Source organism: Musca domestica, unplaced genomic scaffold (assembly GCF_030504385.1).
Source record: "Musca domestica strain aabys unplaced genomic scaffold, Musca_domestica.polishedcontigs.V.1.1 63, whole genome shotgun sequence".
Classification (NCBI taxonomy): Eukaryota; Metazoa; Arthropoda; class Insecta; order Diptera; family Muscidae; genus Musca; species Musca domestica.
Window position 1 is genome coordinate 3,274,309 of NW_026712370.1, and position 14,642 is coordinate 3,288,950.

At 35.5% G+C, this 14,642-nt stretch overlaps 1 protein-coding gene across 2 annotated transcripts in view; it reads left to right on the forward strand.

The window, feature by feature from the left end:
- The first annotated feature begins 675 nt into the window (after nt 1–675).
- Nucleotides 676–14,642, forward strand: part of LOC131805886 (atlastin) — a 39,926-nt gene continuing 25,959 nt past the window's right edge. Inside the window, exon 1 of one of the 2 annotated variants that reach the window (XM_059129647.1) lies at nt 676–822. The gene's annotated coding sequence lies outside the window, so the exon portion shown is untranslated. Of the gene's footprint in view, nt 823–7,372; nt 7,508–14,642 lie in introns of those variants that run through there. The other variant, XM_059129649.1, reaches the window with a different exon arrangement.

Consider the following 14,642-nt stretch of genomic DNA (forward strand, 5'->3'; position numbering starts at 1 on the left):
CCTAGGGCCAAAATCGAACTAGGTCAACCTAAAACTCCTTTGTTCGTCTACGAAGAAGCCAGCCGATGACTTAAGCCAGCCAAATATGCGCTTTATGTATTTCCAGCCTTAAGCAGGGAATACATAAAGCGCTTATTTGGCTGGCCTAAGTCATCGGCTGGCTTCTTCGGAAATGAACAAAGGAGCCTAGGGCCAAAATCGAACTAGGCCAACCTAAAACTCCTTTGTTCATTTACGAAGAAGCCAGCCGATGACTTAAGCCAGCCAAATATGCGCTTTATGTATTTCCAGCCTTACACTGCAACAGAAAGAAAAAAAGCATAGTTGGCCGGCTTAAGTCATCGGCTGGCTTCTTCGTAGATGAACAAAGGAGTTTTAGGTTGACTTAGTTCGATTTTGGCCCTAGGCTCCTTCGTTCATTTCCGAAGAAGCCAGCCGATTACTTAAGCCATTCATTTTTTTCAAACAAAAATGTGATAATCGGAATTGTCAAAATACCTATTATCATGACTGTGGGAACATATTGCTTAACTATATGCACCGAAGTACGCCACAGTCTTACGCTAACGTTTCCATTTCGATTGTGTTTAACAACGAGCGGCGACAAATCGACTTACGACGTTTACTTGGATTCCCTCATTGCTACGCCGTTACATTTCACTTGGCTCTGTTCTCTCATTAGATACAAAAACAAAAAATACGCAAAGAAGAGAAAAAGTTTTTGTAAGGTGAACTTTAGCAAAAATATCCAATCGTTTTTTTATGATTTTCCCTTCAAAACATATTTCCATTCAATAACAGAACGTTTAGATAACGGCACAAGTAAGTCATTTTAAGTGAAATTGTTAATTAAATTGTGAAATTATATCAATAATATCGAATGTTGTCTCTCTGTATTCTGTGCGTGCGAGCGTGTGTGTGTGTGCGCGGTGTGTAGAGGTATGAGAAATAAACGAAAAACAACGATGGTTGTGTTGTGTGTGTGCATCAGCATTTCTGTGCCCAGTAATTTTTTTTTTTTGCCAAAAAAAGTGCGAACTTGGAAGAGATGTAGTGACCCCTGGCAATTAATTCTCATGTTATATGTGTTCCTTAGAGAGTCATAAGTTCCTGGGAATAGCCAAATTAGCAAATGTGTTTTTGTTTTCCCTTAAAAAATTGGTTACGACAACTAGACACAATGAACAAAAACAACGGGAGCAGCAGATACTTAAGGCGCTGACGTGCCCATTGCCCTACCGCACTTTGATTTGTCGTAATGATGATGATGAGGATTATTGTTTGGCATATATGGACGGATGTCGGGATGTAAGAAATATATGGTTATTCCAACAATGGAATCATAGGTGTTTTGGTGGTTATGGTGTTGCTAAGTTTTTTGTTTTCATATTCTGTACTGTTTATTTTTGTTGTGCGCTAATTGTAATGTGCCCCCACCATATTTGTTTATCTAATATTTTTTTTGCCATTTGTTATGGCCGAGGTATACACAAATATGATGCTTTGCGAAATTTTTGGTTTGCATGATAGAATACCTTGCTTTTCATTACAAAGTTGAAAGTCAGTTGATCCCACTTTGTTTCCCACCACTGTATTTGTTTATCTGCCCTTCTGGCATATTACTTATCTTTCTTGTTTGAATATTATCGAATGTTGTAACATATAAATGCAATTACATGTTGCAGTTCTAAATGGAATGATATATCTTCAATCAGAGAGTGTTGGTGATAGATACACATTGATATTATTTTCCTAATTCTTTTTATTAGGTATATAGAATCAGCTACCCAAAGTAGAAGTTTAAATATTTCTTCATATGAGAGCTATGAAACGTTTTCAATATATATATATATATTAAACCTGCAATACATATAAATATTTTAAAACATCTCTGGAAGGTCTCCCAAGTCTATTATAAAACTATACATTTTTGAACAAAAACTACCCTGCTATGTCTAGAGAGGATTCAATTTTCCTGGGATCTTCTTGTTATTTGAAATTCCAAAGTAAACAAGTTAAAACAAAGGAATCCAAAAAAATGTGCTCCAAATATTAAAAATGTAGGGATGACGTGTCCCAAAAGATGAATATTTTTTTCTTATTTTCGCAAATACAGGGTGAGATAAAAAAACTGCAACAAAGTCAAACGCCATAATTTTTATATTTTAAATTTCATTGAATGAAAGCAAAAAATGTTGGAAATAGCATCAAATTTTAGAATAAGTTTAGAATTGTTCGAATTGGTCACCTTTGGCACGAATTATAGCTTTCAAACGGCCAATGAAAGCTTTACACGCTGCCCGAATGTTGCTCTGCGGTATTTTTGCCCATTCCCGGCGAAGCGCTTGCTTGAGGTGATCGACACTTTGGTATTTTTTAGTGCCAACTTTGCTTTCCAAAATACTCCAGACACAATAGTCCAACGTATTGGTATCCGGAGATTTCGGTGGCCATTGTGCGCTGCAAATGAAGCGAGGAACCTCATTTTGTAACCATTCTTGGGTGGCGCGTTCTGAGTCCTGTTGGAATGTCCAAAGTCTGCGCGATAATATTCGGCATTAATTCTGATGTCGATTAATACGAGCGGATAGCGGCAATCGGCTGTAATGGCGGCGCTTGAGTTCTGGTAGCCAACCAAAGGTGCACATTTTCAGCTGACCTCTTCGGCAAGTAAACACGGTCATTTTGTTTTAAAAAACTGCTGGACAACGAATGTTTTCTCATCGGAAAAAAAACCAAATTCGTCAGTTCACCACTTTCGCCCAAGCGAAGCAACTCTTTACCTCTTTTGAGTCTATTTTCTTTCTGTTGCGGTGTAAGTTCTACCCCGAGCTCATTTTTCAATATTTGCCGAATGAAATATTGCGATATGTTCAGCTCACGAGCCATTTTTCGGCCACTGTGACGCGGGTTTCGTTCAAGTCGCTTCTTTAATTTTCGAACCATTTATGCTGATGTTGCTATTTTCTTCCGTCCACTTCCTTGATGTCGGGCTACGCTACCAGTATCACGGTAAGGAGCGATGGTACGAAACACAAAAGATTTATTCACATTTAAATTTTCAGCCAAATATAAAGAAATCACACTATCACGCTTGAATTCCATCACGAATAATTATTTTTCTGGAAAATTCTCACGCTCATGCTTTTGTACGCTTGTAAACAATATAGTGATATGTCACTGGAATAATTTTAGCAGCTTTCGGACGAGTTGTTTGGAAATGCCAGCAGCCTGAAGTTGGTTGCAGTTTTTTCATCTCACCCCGTAATACCACTTAACTTGCCGGATATGGCTTTAAATACTGTTGGGATATTATTTTGATGATCGGTGTGTAAAGAGCCTTCGTTACGAACGAAGAAATCAAAGATATAACTTGTTTTGATTGCTTAAGCGGAAATTCCACCTGTCCTTTCATCTCATTTGATTACAATTTACTCCAATCGATTCCCTGATTCTGGTATCGCTGAAGTTGCACCAACAAAACTCATCCCAATTATATGCTAGTCCCACTTCCTCTTCTGGGAAGTTCAATCTCAGATTACATTGAAAGTCTGCAACTGTTATAATGTCCCAAAAGAAATTCTCTGGTATCAGTTTTGCTAAAGGTTCGGTCTAACGCTGTGTATTTGACAAGTATAAAAACATCTGCTGAGATACATCGAAAAATTATTTTTTCTACTGGGAAGTCTGAAGTTTAAGATAGTTCTCTGGTTGTCTTGTGGTACTCTCCTCTCATTCATCCCGATTCTAGGTACAAAATGTGGATTATTCAACATACATTTCCCACTTTATGACGAATATGACAATGCAGCTGTTCCATTTAGCACCCCTTGGATAAACGTGACTAATTCGAAAGAGCATTTCTACCAACAATCTCTTATCCCCTCCCCCCAAAATGAAGCGCAATAGTGTTTAAAATACAATCATTTGGTCATTTGTGATCTCTTGGCAATTATTACGTAGATTCGATTCATATTGTACATATATGCAAATAATACCAACAACAATAACAATGACACAGCCACAACAAAAAGAAACAGCAGAAGTGGGTAATCTGGTCATACGCGCACACAACACAGAGAGAAAAATACCAAAAATAAAACATTTAAATATTCATGGTCAAATATTTTTCCTACATACATGAAGACATATTACAAAAAGATAACAACGGCAACGAGCGGTGATGGATATAAGAAGTATATAAATCCTTTAGAACAGTTGCTATTCAAGGGATTTTGTTTTTACTGAAAATTTGAAAAATATTTTTAAATTATATCATTGATTTGTAGTGGATCTCATAATCGTTCCATGCCATATTTCCTCTTTACCGTCTGTCGTCTAGTCTGTTTTGAAGTGTAAACGTCATCTATTATTTATTTACTTTTGTCAATGCGTAGCTGCTACCTTTATTTCGGTTTGTTTGCTCGTCGTTCATTTGCTTTATCAATGACCTTTAAACACCAATTAATTATGGATGGCTGGTTGATTGACGGCGGTCTGAATAAAAATATATTTGAAGGGAAGGAGGGAGAGAGAGAAACGCTTTTGCAACTGCAAATTAACAAAACTTTCGCTGTTGCTCTCTTTTGATAGGTAATTATTAGATCTAGGTATAATATAAATATGTATATTGAATTATTGTCACGTTTTAGATATTATATTAATTAGGGATGTCGATTTAGGAGCGTATTATATATTTGAATATAAACTAGTTAAAAAGTATCAGTCGGTTCTGTCGACAGACATATACCCTCAGCTAATGTTCGATTGTTTAAATATATTTTGACATGTGTTATGATTATTCAAAGTCGTGACCCCCTATGGAGTGGATTCCGAAGGAATGGGCCGCTGTTGTCCATTTCATACCGGGCCTAAATAAATACGATATAAATATTGCGACGTGCCAGGTTTGGTCCATATTGGTAACTTCATCAGAAAATTCATATTCATCCCAAGTTTCTGGTTGAGTTAGCAACAATGTTTGTATGTAAATTTGAAGGGAGTTGAATGCTTATTTGGCTTACTTTGAGCGTTGTGCTTCTCAAAATCTTGAACCCTATGGGAGAGGTACCAGAAGAAATGGTCCGATCTCTACCATCTTTATAACAGATCTTGTGTTGATGGAAATATTGAGATGTGCCAAGTCTAAATGGATGCGGATGTTAATTTCGAGTTTTATGAGCTTCATGGATATTCAAAATTGTTACCCTTTGTGTGGGAGGTACCTGAAGGCGAGGACCGATATATCCCATCTTCACAACAGATCTCGTGTTAGTATTAATAAAGAAATGTGTGAAATATAAGCAGAATCCGATGCTTATTTCGGGTTTTATAAACGTATTGGTCATTCAAAACATTGACCCTTTGTGGTGAAGGTACCAGAAGAAATCGTCCGATCTCTACCCCCTTTATAACAGATCCTGTGTTCTTGGAAATATTCAGATGTGCCAAGTCTAAATGAAATTGGATGTTTATTTCGTGTTTTATGAGCCTCATGGATATTCAAATTTTCGACCTATTGTGGGGGAGGTACCGGAAGGAGTGGACCGATATATTCCATCTTAACGCCAGACCTTGCGTTACTACAATTATTAGGATGAGTAAAATTTGAAAATAATCGGACTCTTATATCACATTTTATAAGAGTTGTAATTATCCGGGAGGTAACGGAAGGAGTGAACCGATATATTCCATCTTAACGCCAGACCTTGTGTTACTAAAATTATTGGGATGTGTAAAATTTGAAGACAATCGGACTCTTCCATCACATTTTATAGGAGTTATAATTATTCAAAAATTTGAACCTTTGTGGGGGAGGTACTTGATAGAGTGGATTGATATTGTCCATTTTCGCACCTGACCTAACACTGACGCAAATATTCGAATTTGCAACGTTGGAGCAAAATCGGATTATCGTTTACCTTTTTGTGCAGAAAAGATATTTTTTTAAAATTTCGACATTTTGTGGGGCAGGTACCAGAAGGAGTGGACCGATATTACCCATCTCCGAACTCGATCTAAGTTTGACAAAAATATTACGATGTACCAAGTTTGGACCAAATCGTATACTCCCTTCGAGAGTTATCGTGCGCACCAGCCAGCCAGACAGACGGACAGAAAGAAGGCCGAACGGATTAAGCTAGATCGACTCGAAATATCCTGAAACGGATTTGGTCTTAAGGGACCTAGGATCTAAAACCGTAACCGTTATTTCGATGAGGCACGTTTTGACCGCATCAAATGATATATGCCCTCTCTAGCCATATGGCTGAGGGTATAACAAATAGTTTGAAAGGTGTTAACCTTTTTCTTTAAAGTGTCGTTTTTTTCAATCAATCTTTAAATCGTTGTCTGAAAAATCGATTTTTCGAGATATGCCATTTGTTGACTAAAGGAGCGTTGCGTTCATTTCCAGACATTTGTATCGATCCAGCAAAGTTCATCTGTTTGGCTTCCTGATGCTTACGAAAACTATCAATTATACTATTTTATCCAAATTTTGTTGCACAATCTTAAAACACGTTCATATTATAAAATAGACTATATTCAAATTAATATCTTACTAAAATCCATTTTTGATCGACATCCCTAACAATATTAATTAATCTAAATTTTTGGTATCTTTCGAGAGAATACTTAAATAGGATCACCATGTAAATTTCCAAAGCATTTTTTTATGTAGACTCTCTCACAATATTTCCTATTTTTTCGAATTTGCTTTTAGATCTCTCATTTATTAATTACTGATAAGTTTCGACAAATGTTTAGTGTTTGAAAAAAACACTTTGTGGCTTTTTCTCTCTTTTTGAGATTAGCCAACGAAATGTGTGTGTGTTTCTGACGAGTGAGTTAGCAAGCGAGCGAGCGACGTCCCCATAATTATTTCGAGATTGTTGTATTTGCCCCCTGAAGATACCCTGTGTCTCTGATATTGGCAATGTGCGATTGTTGCTGTGCTGTTGTCGTTGTTGCTGTTTCTGGTATTCGAAATGTTCGAAATATTTTTGCTAAAATACATTTAGTTTTGAATTTGTCGAGGTGGTGTTATAAACATTATATTGTTTCGTTACGCTTTCTTTGCTTGTTTCAAATTTTTCAATTATTCAATTATTATTTCGAAAAAGAAAAAAAAAACAACGAACGATAAAAACACGAAAATAATATTTGCATATGTGCGCGTTACCTTTAATTATCATCTTCGTCGTCATCGATGTTATTGTTGCCATAAAATATTAATAATTTTTGTTTTATTTCATAAATACATTTTTGTGAAATTTCAAATAACTTAGCAAACGAATATTTTCAGTTTTATAAAAAGAAGAAGAGAAATAAAAAGTGTAAATTTTTCTTTTAGATTTCCAAATATTTATCTCAGGAAATATCGACAACTTTTTTACAACGAAAAAAGCTATTTCTCCGCTTCCGAAACGAAACGACATAACAGTTTTGAATTCAAAGCAAAGCAACAATAACAACAAAAACAAGTCAGCCTTTGTCCAAAGTCAAGGTGGGAATATAACCATATTATTATTTTTTTAAACAAAATAAAATTAATGCAAAAAAGCAGTGGCAACAATCAAACAATACTATTAAATTCTCAAACAAAATACACTCAAATATACATTTGTACACACATATATATATAAAATATTATTAATGATTTTTAGTGCTGTGCAATTTACAAGTTTTTGCGAAATGTTTGGCGTATTTTGCCATCCTTGCATACATTTATATACTCTATGTAATCATAATATAATTAATATACAGGGAAAAATATTTCCCAAACCGACAACAAATTAATATTATTTTTTTGTAGTAGAAGTTTTATTAGGAATGAAAAACTTGAGTATGTACAACATGAATTGTAATATAATAGTAAATCAAAGACTACTATAGATAAAACAGAAACTTGGTTATATAAAGTAGTATAACATTTCTTAACACATCAACACTTTCCCTTGTTAAGAGATGTTAGACTGTTTGTTGTAATCCAATATGATCGCAAAGAAGTTTAAGTCTTGTGGGTTGCAAAGGTTTTGTCATCAAATCAGCTAATTGATCTTGCGTAGGTATTTGTATTACTTGAAGCTCATTTTCAGAAATTTTTTCTCTAATAAAGAAATGCTTATTGTTGATATGCTTTGTGCGTTTGTGATATTCAGGATTTTGTGCCAAACGTACTGCAGCAGAATTATCAACATATAACAATGGAGTGGAATTTAATTCTATCAATTCAGAATATAAACGTTTTAGCCAAATTACTTCTTTTGTTGCTTCAGAAGCTGCAACAATTTCTGCTTCTGTTGTAGATGTTGCTACCATAGCTTGTCTCTGGCTTAACCATGATACAACCCCTCCCGCAAATTTTACAACAACACCAGATGTAGATCTTCCGGTTTTCAAACATCCTCCAAAATCTGCATCACTGTAGCATTCTAGCTCTTGAGCATGTTCGTTGTTGTAAAATATTCCATAATTAATTGTTCCAGATATGTAACGAAAAACTCTTTTAACTCGGGTAATATCTTCGTTGGATGGATTTTCTAATGTTCTTGAAAGGAATCCAATGCTATAAGCTAAGTCAGGCCTTGTTCCCAACATAAGATACATAATGGCTCCTACGGCTTGTCTGTATGGAAATTGAGAACACTTCACATTGTCTTTCCCCGATTCGAAATTTTCTCCTTTCAGCATAGGCGATGAAACTGGCCTGCAATCAGTAAACCTAAATCTTCCCAGAATTCTTTTTGCGTATGCTTCCTGACTGATTGATATTCCACTTTCATTTGCCTTTATTTCCAGACCCAAAAAATAACTTGCATCTTTTGTGGTTATTTTGAATTCTCTTCTCAACTCTTCCAAAAATGTTTCCAGCTCGCCGGGGTCTGTGGCAGCTACTAGACCATCATCTACATAAAGAGCTAGTATTAATTTATTCCCTTCTTGATTTCGTATGTATATACAGGGATCGGCGTCACTTGCTATAAAACCGATTTTTAATAAATATTTTCCAAATCTTCGGTTCCAACACCGCGGAGCTTGCTTTAATCCATATAGACTCTTTTTAAGCTTACAAACTCTTCCTGTGCCGTCATCAAAACCATCTGGTTGTTTCATAAAAATAGTTTCTTCAAGGTGGCCATAAAGAAAAGCAGTGGATACATCAAATTGAGATAGATGCATCTTTTCACTTGCAGCTATACTTATTATAGCTCGTATCGCTGCCAACCTTGCAACTGGACTGAAGGTTTCATTGTAGTCTACACCTTTGCATTGTTTGTATCCTTTTATAACTAATCTTGCTTTGTATTTGTCTGTACTTCCATCAGGGTTAGATTTTATCTTATAAACCCACTTTGATGGGAGTACCTTATTTCCTTTTGGAAGTTGAATCAAATCCCACGTGTTGTTTTCTCTGAGGGAATTCATTTCTGACTTCATTGCCTTTATCCAATGATATTTTTCTGTACTTTCGACAGCATCAATAAAACTGGTAGGTGTTTGTACTTCACACATAAAATCTTGAGCAGCCATAACATAGTCATCATACTTCGAGTTATGTAGCGTTGATCGATCTCTTAAACGATTTCTAATTGTATTTTCTATCGTATCAAATCCACGGAAATCACTCTCATTGGATACATTTTCTTCCGAACATTCTTCAAACATCTCATCTTCCCAATCTGAATCACAACGAATCTCTTGAATATATCTTGGTGTACTGGGCTGAATATGATCTTCTTCTAACACTTCTTCTTTAGATCTCTCATATGATTTAAATGGCAATTTTATTTCTTCAGCTCTCTTATTTGAAAACTCTTCATTCATCTCTTGCTTTTGATCGTCACATTTTGAAATTTGTTCATTAAATGTCACATCTCTTGACAAAATTACACTCTGATTTTCTTTGATGTAAATTCTATAACGCTCTTCAGTATCATATCCAATTAAATGTCCCTTGATTGCCTTTGAATCCATCTTTTTCCTCTTCTGACTTGGAACATGGACATAGCATTCACTTCCAACTATTCTCAAATGAGTAATTCTGGGTTTTCTTCCAAACCAAAGTTCATGTGGACTTTTGTCATCAACTGGTGTCTTGCGAGTACGATTTAAAATATATATGGCGGTACGAACTAACTCAGCCCAAATAGCTTCAGGAAATTGGACATTCTTATTCGAGTACTTAAAAGTACGGGCCATCTCAATTACAGTTCTATTTTCCCTCTCGCTTGCACCATTCTGTTGCGGAGTGTAGGGAGCAGTTAGTCTCTGTGTAACTCCATATTTCTTTAGAATTTGCTTTACTTCATTATTATCGAATTCGCCACCATTATCGCTCAAAAATTCTTTTATTGGATTTCCTTGATTTTCTGAAAAAGCTAGAACTTCCTTCAATACAGTTTTAACTTCGGATTTTCCCTTCAAGAAATATCCAAAACAATATTTACTGTATGCATCTTTAAATATGACCAAATACTTCCTTTTGCTGAAAGACATATGGAATGGGCCACATACGTCAGCTGACATTAATTCGCCTGGTCTTTTAGAAACCTCTCTAGTACCAAAAGGTAATCGATGTGACTTTCCATAAATACAGGATTCACAAATTTGCATATCAAGTTTTACATTAATACCAAATTCCTCCCTTAGTTTCTTCTGTACATGGCGTTTATTCTGGTGTCCCCAACGTTCATGATATAGTTGCAATGTGTTATCAGATTCCGTTAAATTTACTTCATTTGTTGAATTTGAGATGACTGTTTCAATATCCGCTAGATACAATGTGCCTCCTTTTTCCCGATGACCAACTAATATCACCTTATTATTGACCCAAAGTTCACACTCAGTTGCTGTTGACTTAAATTCACTGTTTGAACACTTGTCTTGTGCAGATAAAACAGAAAATAAGTTCCTTGACACTCTTGGAACGTACCAAACATCTGTTAGTGTGATTTGGATTACCTTGTTGTTGACATAAGACTTGATATCAACTGTACCTTTCCCAATTACATCTAACATTTCACCACCGGCCGCTTTAATCTTGCAACATTCCTTGAACTTCTCGAAAGATTTAAATACATTTCTATTATTTGCCACGTGTCGTGTAGCGCCATTATCAATCCACCAATTCTTTGAAATATCCTCCTTAATTGTGTTAATCTCTTCATACATTAAAGGTAAAATCTGGTGTTGAGGAGTTATAGCTTCAGCCTTCTTTTCTTTTATAGGCTTACCATCACTTATCCATTTTCTGCAATCTCGTATCCAATGACCTTTCTTATGACAATAATTGCATGCACCATTTTTCTTGCTTGTTTTTGTATTATTGGTTTGTGGGAATTTTTTCTTGACATTATTAAGCATTAAAGCTTCTTCGTCCTTAACATCAGCACCTTTGCAATTTCTTTGATACATACAGAGTTGTGCGGTCATTTCCTCAAAATTCTTCTCTTCGTTTTTTGTTAAAAGCATCCAACTTGACTTAAAAGTATCAAAATGACTTGGTAAAATTTGAAGGATTTTGCAAACTAATAAAACTTCTGGGAGCTCATTTTCCTTACGTCCTTTCAATCCGTTATTGAGTTCTATCCACAAACTTTTGAGTTTTGCAATATGTAAGCTCACGTCTTCACTTAAATTCCATGTAAATGAGAAGAAGTCAATACATATTTTGAATAATTGATCCTTCGATCTAGCCTCAAATTGAACCATTAGCGATTCCCAAGCCTCAGCAGCAGTTTCTTTATCCATTATCTTTTGATACACATTGTCACTTACTGCGCTTGCTATCATGGATTTTGCATAACTGTTTGCTTTTCTATACAAGTCCGACTTTTCCTTGTACAGCTTCTTTTGTTCACTCGTGGCATCAGGATGGTGGATTTGGATTCTTTAGTTTACCTTCAATAACGTCAATTGCTCCTTCGTGATAGTCTAATAAATCACGCATCTTCCGTTTCCATATTGGATAGTCCGTTTCGTTTTCCAAAGGCTTGATGTGCTTAGCAAAATCCATTTCTTCTTTCTTTTTTTTTTTATAAGTTATTAGTTATTGTAGCCTGCTTCCTTGATTAAATTCTTGAACAATTCTCTTTTTTTTTTCAAAAAAAAAAAAAAAATTTTCATAAATTTTTGAAGTTCTATATTTTTATAATTTTTATTTTTCTCAGAGACTCCTGGGCTCATAACCTTTTGTAGTAGAAGTTTTATTAGGAATGAAAAACTTGAGTATGTACAACATGAATTGTAATATAATAGTAAATCAAAGACTACTATAGATAAAACAGAGACTTGGTTATATAAAGTAGTATAACATTTCTTAACACATCAACATATTTAAGTTCATAACATTTGTTTTTACAAGAATTTTAATGATTTATTTTCTCTTTTGCTTGCCTATTTCAAAATAAACACAAAATTTACGTAATTGATATTGGAAAATGCTGATGAACTATTTATTAGAAAAAAATGTTTGGCACCTTTGGCAGGGTCGATAATTTGGCACCCATATTGGGATGAAGATCAATCAATGATAATTTTTAAAGTAATAATGGATTTTTGCTTCATCTAACCTAAGCATGAACCGCTTTGGAATAAGTTGTAGAGGCAATTAGTGACTTACCCAGAAAAATATTTTGGTAGCATTTCGGGGCGGTTGAGCGATATGCAGGGAAAAGGTGAATTTCTAATGTTAAAAATCTCGGGCCCAGCCTGCGTCACTGGAGACGATGAACTGTGTTTCAGAGACATGTTATGGGTTGGCACCTCTTTGGCACTTGCAGTCCTTCTTTTTAAAAGAGAGCTGGGGCTCAATTCTTGTTCTATGAAAATGTGAAGTGAAAACTTTTATAAAGGAAAGAAATGTCAAATGAAAAATTTTATAAAGGAAACATTTTTCATTTCATATTTTCATAGAACAAGAATCCAGGCCCTGGAGGTAAAAAAATCAGATAATTTTCTGATTATAAGCATAAAATAATTATCTGACCTTCGGTAAGACATTTTTTTTACCCAGCTTTTGGCGTGTCATCTTCATTCTGTCCTTGGCACAGCATTTTCCTAATAAAAAGGTTAACACGACATGTTAACCCAGCATTTGGCATGATATCTTCACCACTCCAAATGTTTGGATCAGGAGCTCATGAGCACCGTTGTATTTTAATGTTTATAACCTCAGATATTTGGCTACAGAGGGGTGTATAACATGTGATACGGTAAAAACCTAACTCATCGAAATAACGGGAACTGATTTCGCCAATAGAGGTCCTAGGTCCCTTTAGACGAAATCAGTTTCAGGAATCGATCTTGCGGTGTCCGTTCGTCTGTCTGATGGTGCGCACAATAACACTTAAAGGAGTATCCAAACTTGGAACATCGTAATAAGAGCGAAACCGGAGATGAGCAACATCGGTCTTTCTCTCTACTAACTCTATCACAAAAGGTCATCATTTTTTAAAGAAAAAAAAATTACCTCATAAGAATAGAAAGGATCATTCGTTTTTGTAAATATTTTTCAAATCACAATATTTCCATCAGGAGTGGAAATGGTCAATGTCGGCCTACTTTTAAAATTTTAAATCACATAACTTCTATAAAATACAAAATTAGAATCCTTCAAATTTCGCACATCTCAATTATCTTACCAGTTGTCGATCTGGTATGAAGATAAGGTATAACAGACCACTCCTTTTGGTGGCTGATTAAATGAGAAATGTGCATCCGATTCTTTTCAAACTCGGCACATCTTAATATTTCTACCAACACCAGATAAAGAGTGAAAATGGACTGAAATAGACCTCTGCCGAAGGGTGGAATTGTTCAATAATTATAACTCTTATATAATTCAAAATAATAATTCAGTGTTTTTTCTAACTTCGCATAACAAAATAATTTCAAATACCTTAGATCTAGTCTGAATATGGAACTGATCGGACCATTCCTTGCAGTTTCTCCCACACAAAGTATATATTGGTTATGTTGGTCCACTCCTTGTCAAATTTTCGTATATCACATTAAGTGAGGGGACTATCTCATATACAGGGTGAGAAAAAAAACTACAACAAAGTCAAACGCCATAATATTTATATATATTTTTTTAATTTTTATTGAATGAAAGCCAAAAATGTCGGAAATAGAATAAAATTTTAGAATAAGATTAAATTTGTTCGAATTGATCAACTTTGGCACGAATTATGACCTTCAAACGGCCAATGAAACCGTCACACGCTGCCCGAATGTTGCTCTGCGGTATTTCTGTCCATTCCCGGCGAAGCGCTTCCTTGAGGTGATCGACACTTTGGTATTTTTTTAGTGCCAACCTTGCATTCCAAAATACTCCATACACAATAGTCCAACAGATTGGTATCCGGAGATTTTGGTGGTCATTGTGCGCTGGTAATGAATGAAATGAAACGAGGAACCTCATTTTGTAACCATTCTTGGGTGGCGCGTGCTGAGTGCAATGTTGCTGAGTCCTGTTGTAATGTCCAAGGTCTGCGGCCAAAATGTTTGCGTGCCCAAGGCTTTAACACGCTCTCCAGAATATTTACGCGATAATATTCGGCATTTATTCTGATGCCACGGTCTATTAATATGAGCGGAGAGCGACCATCGGCTGTTATGGCGGCCCACACCATCAT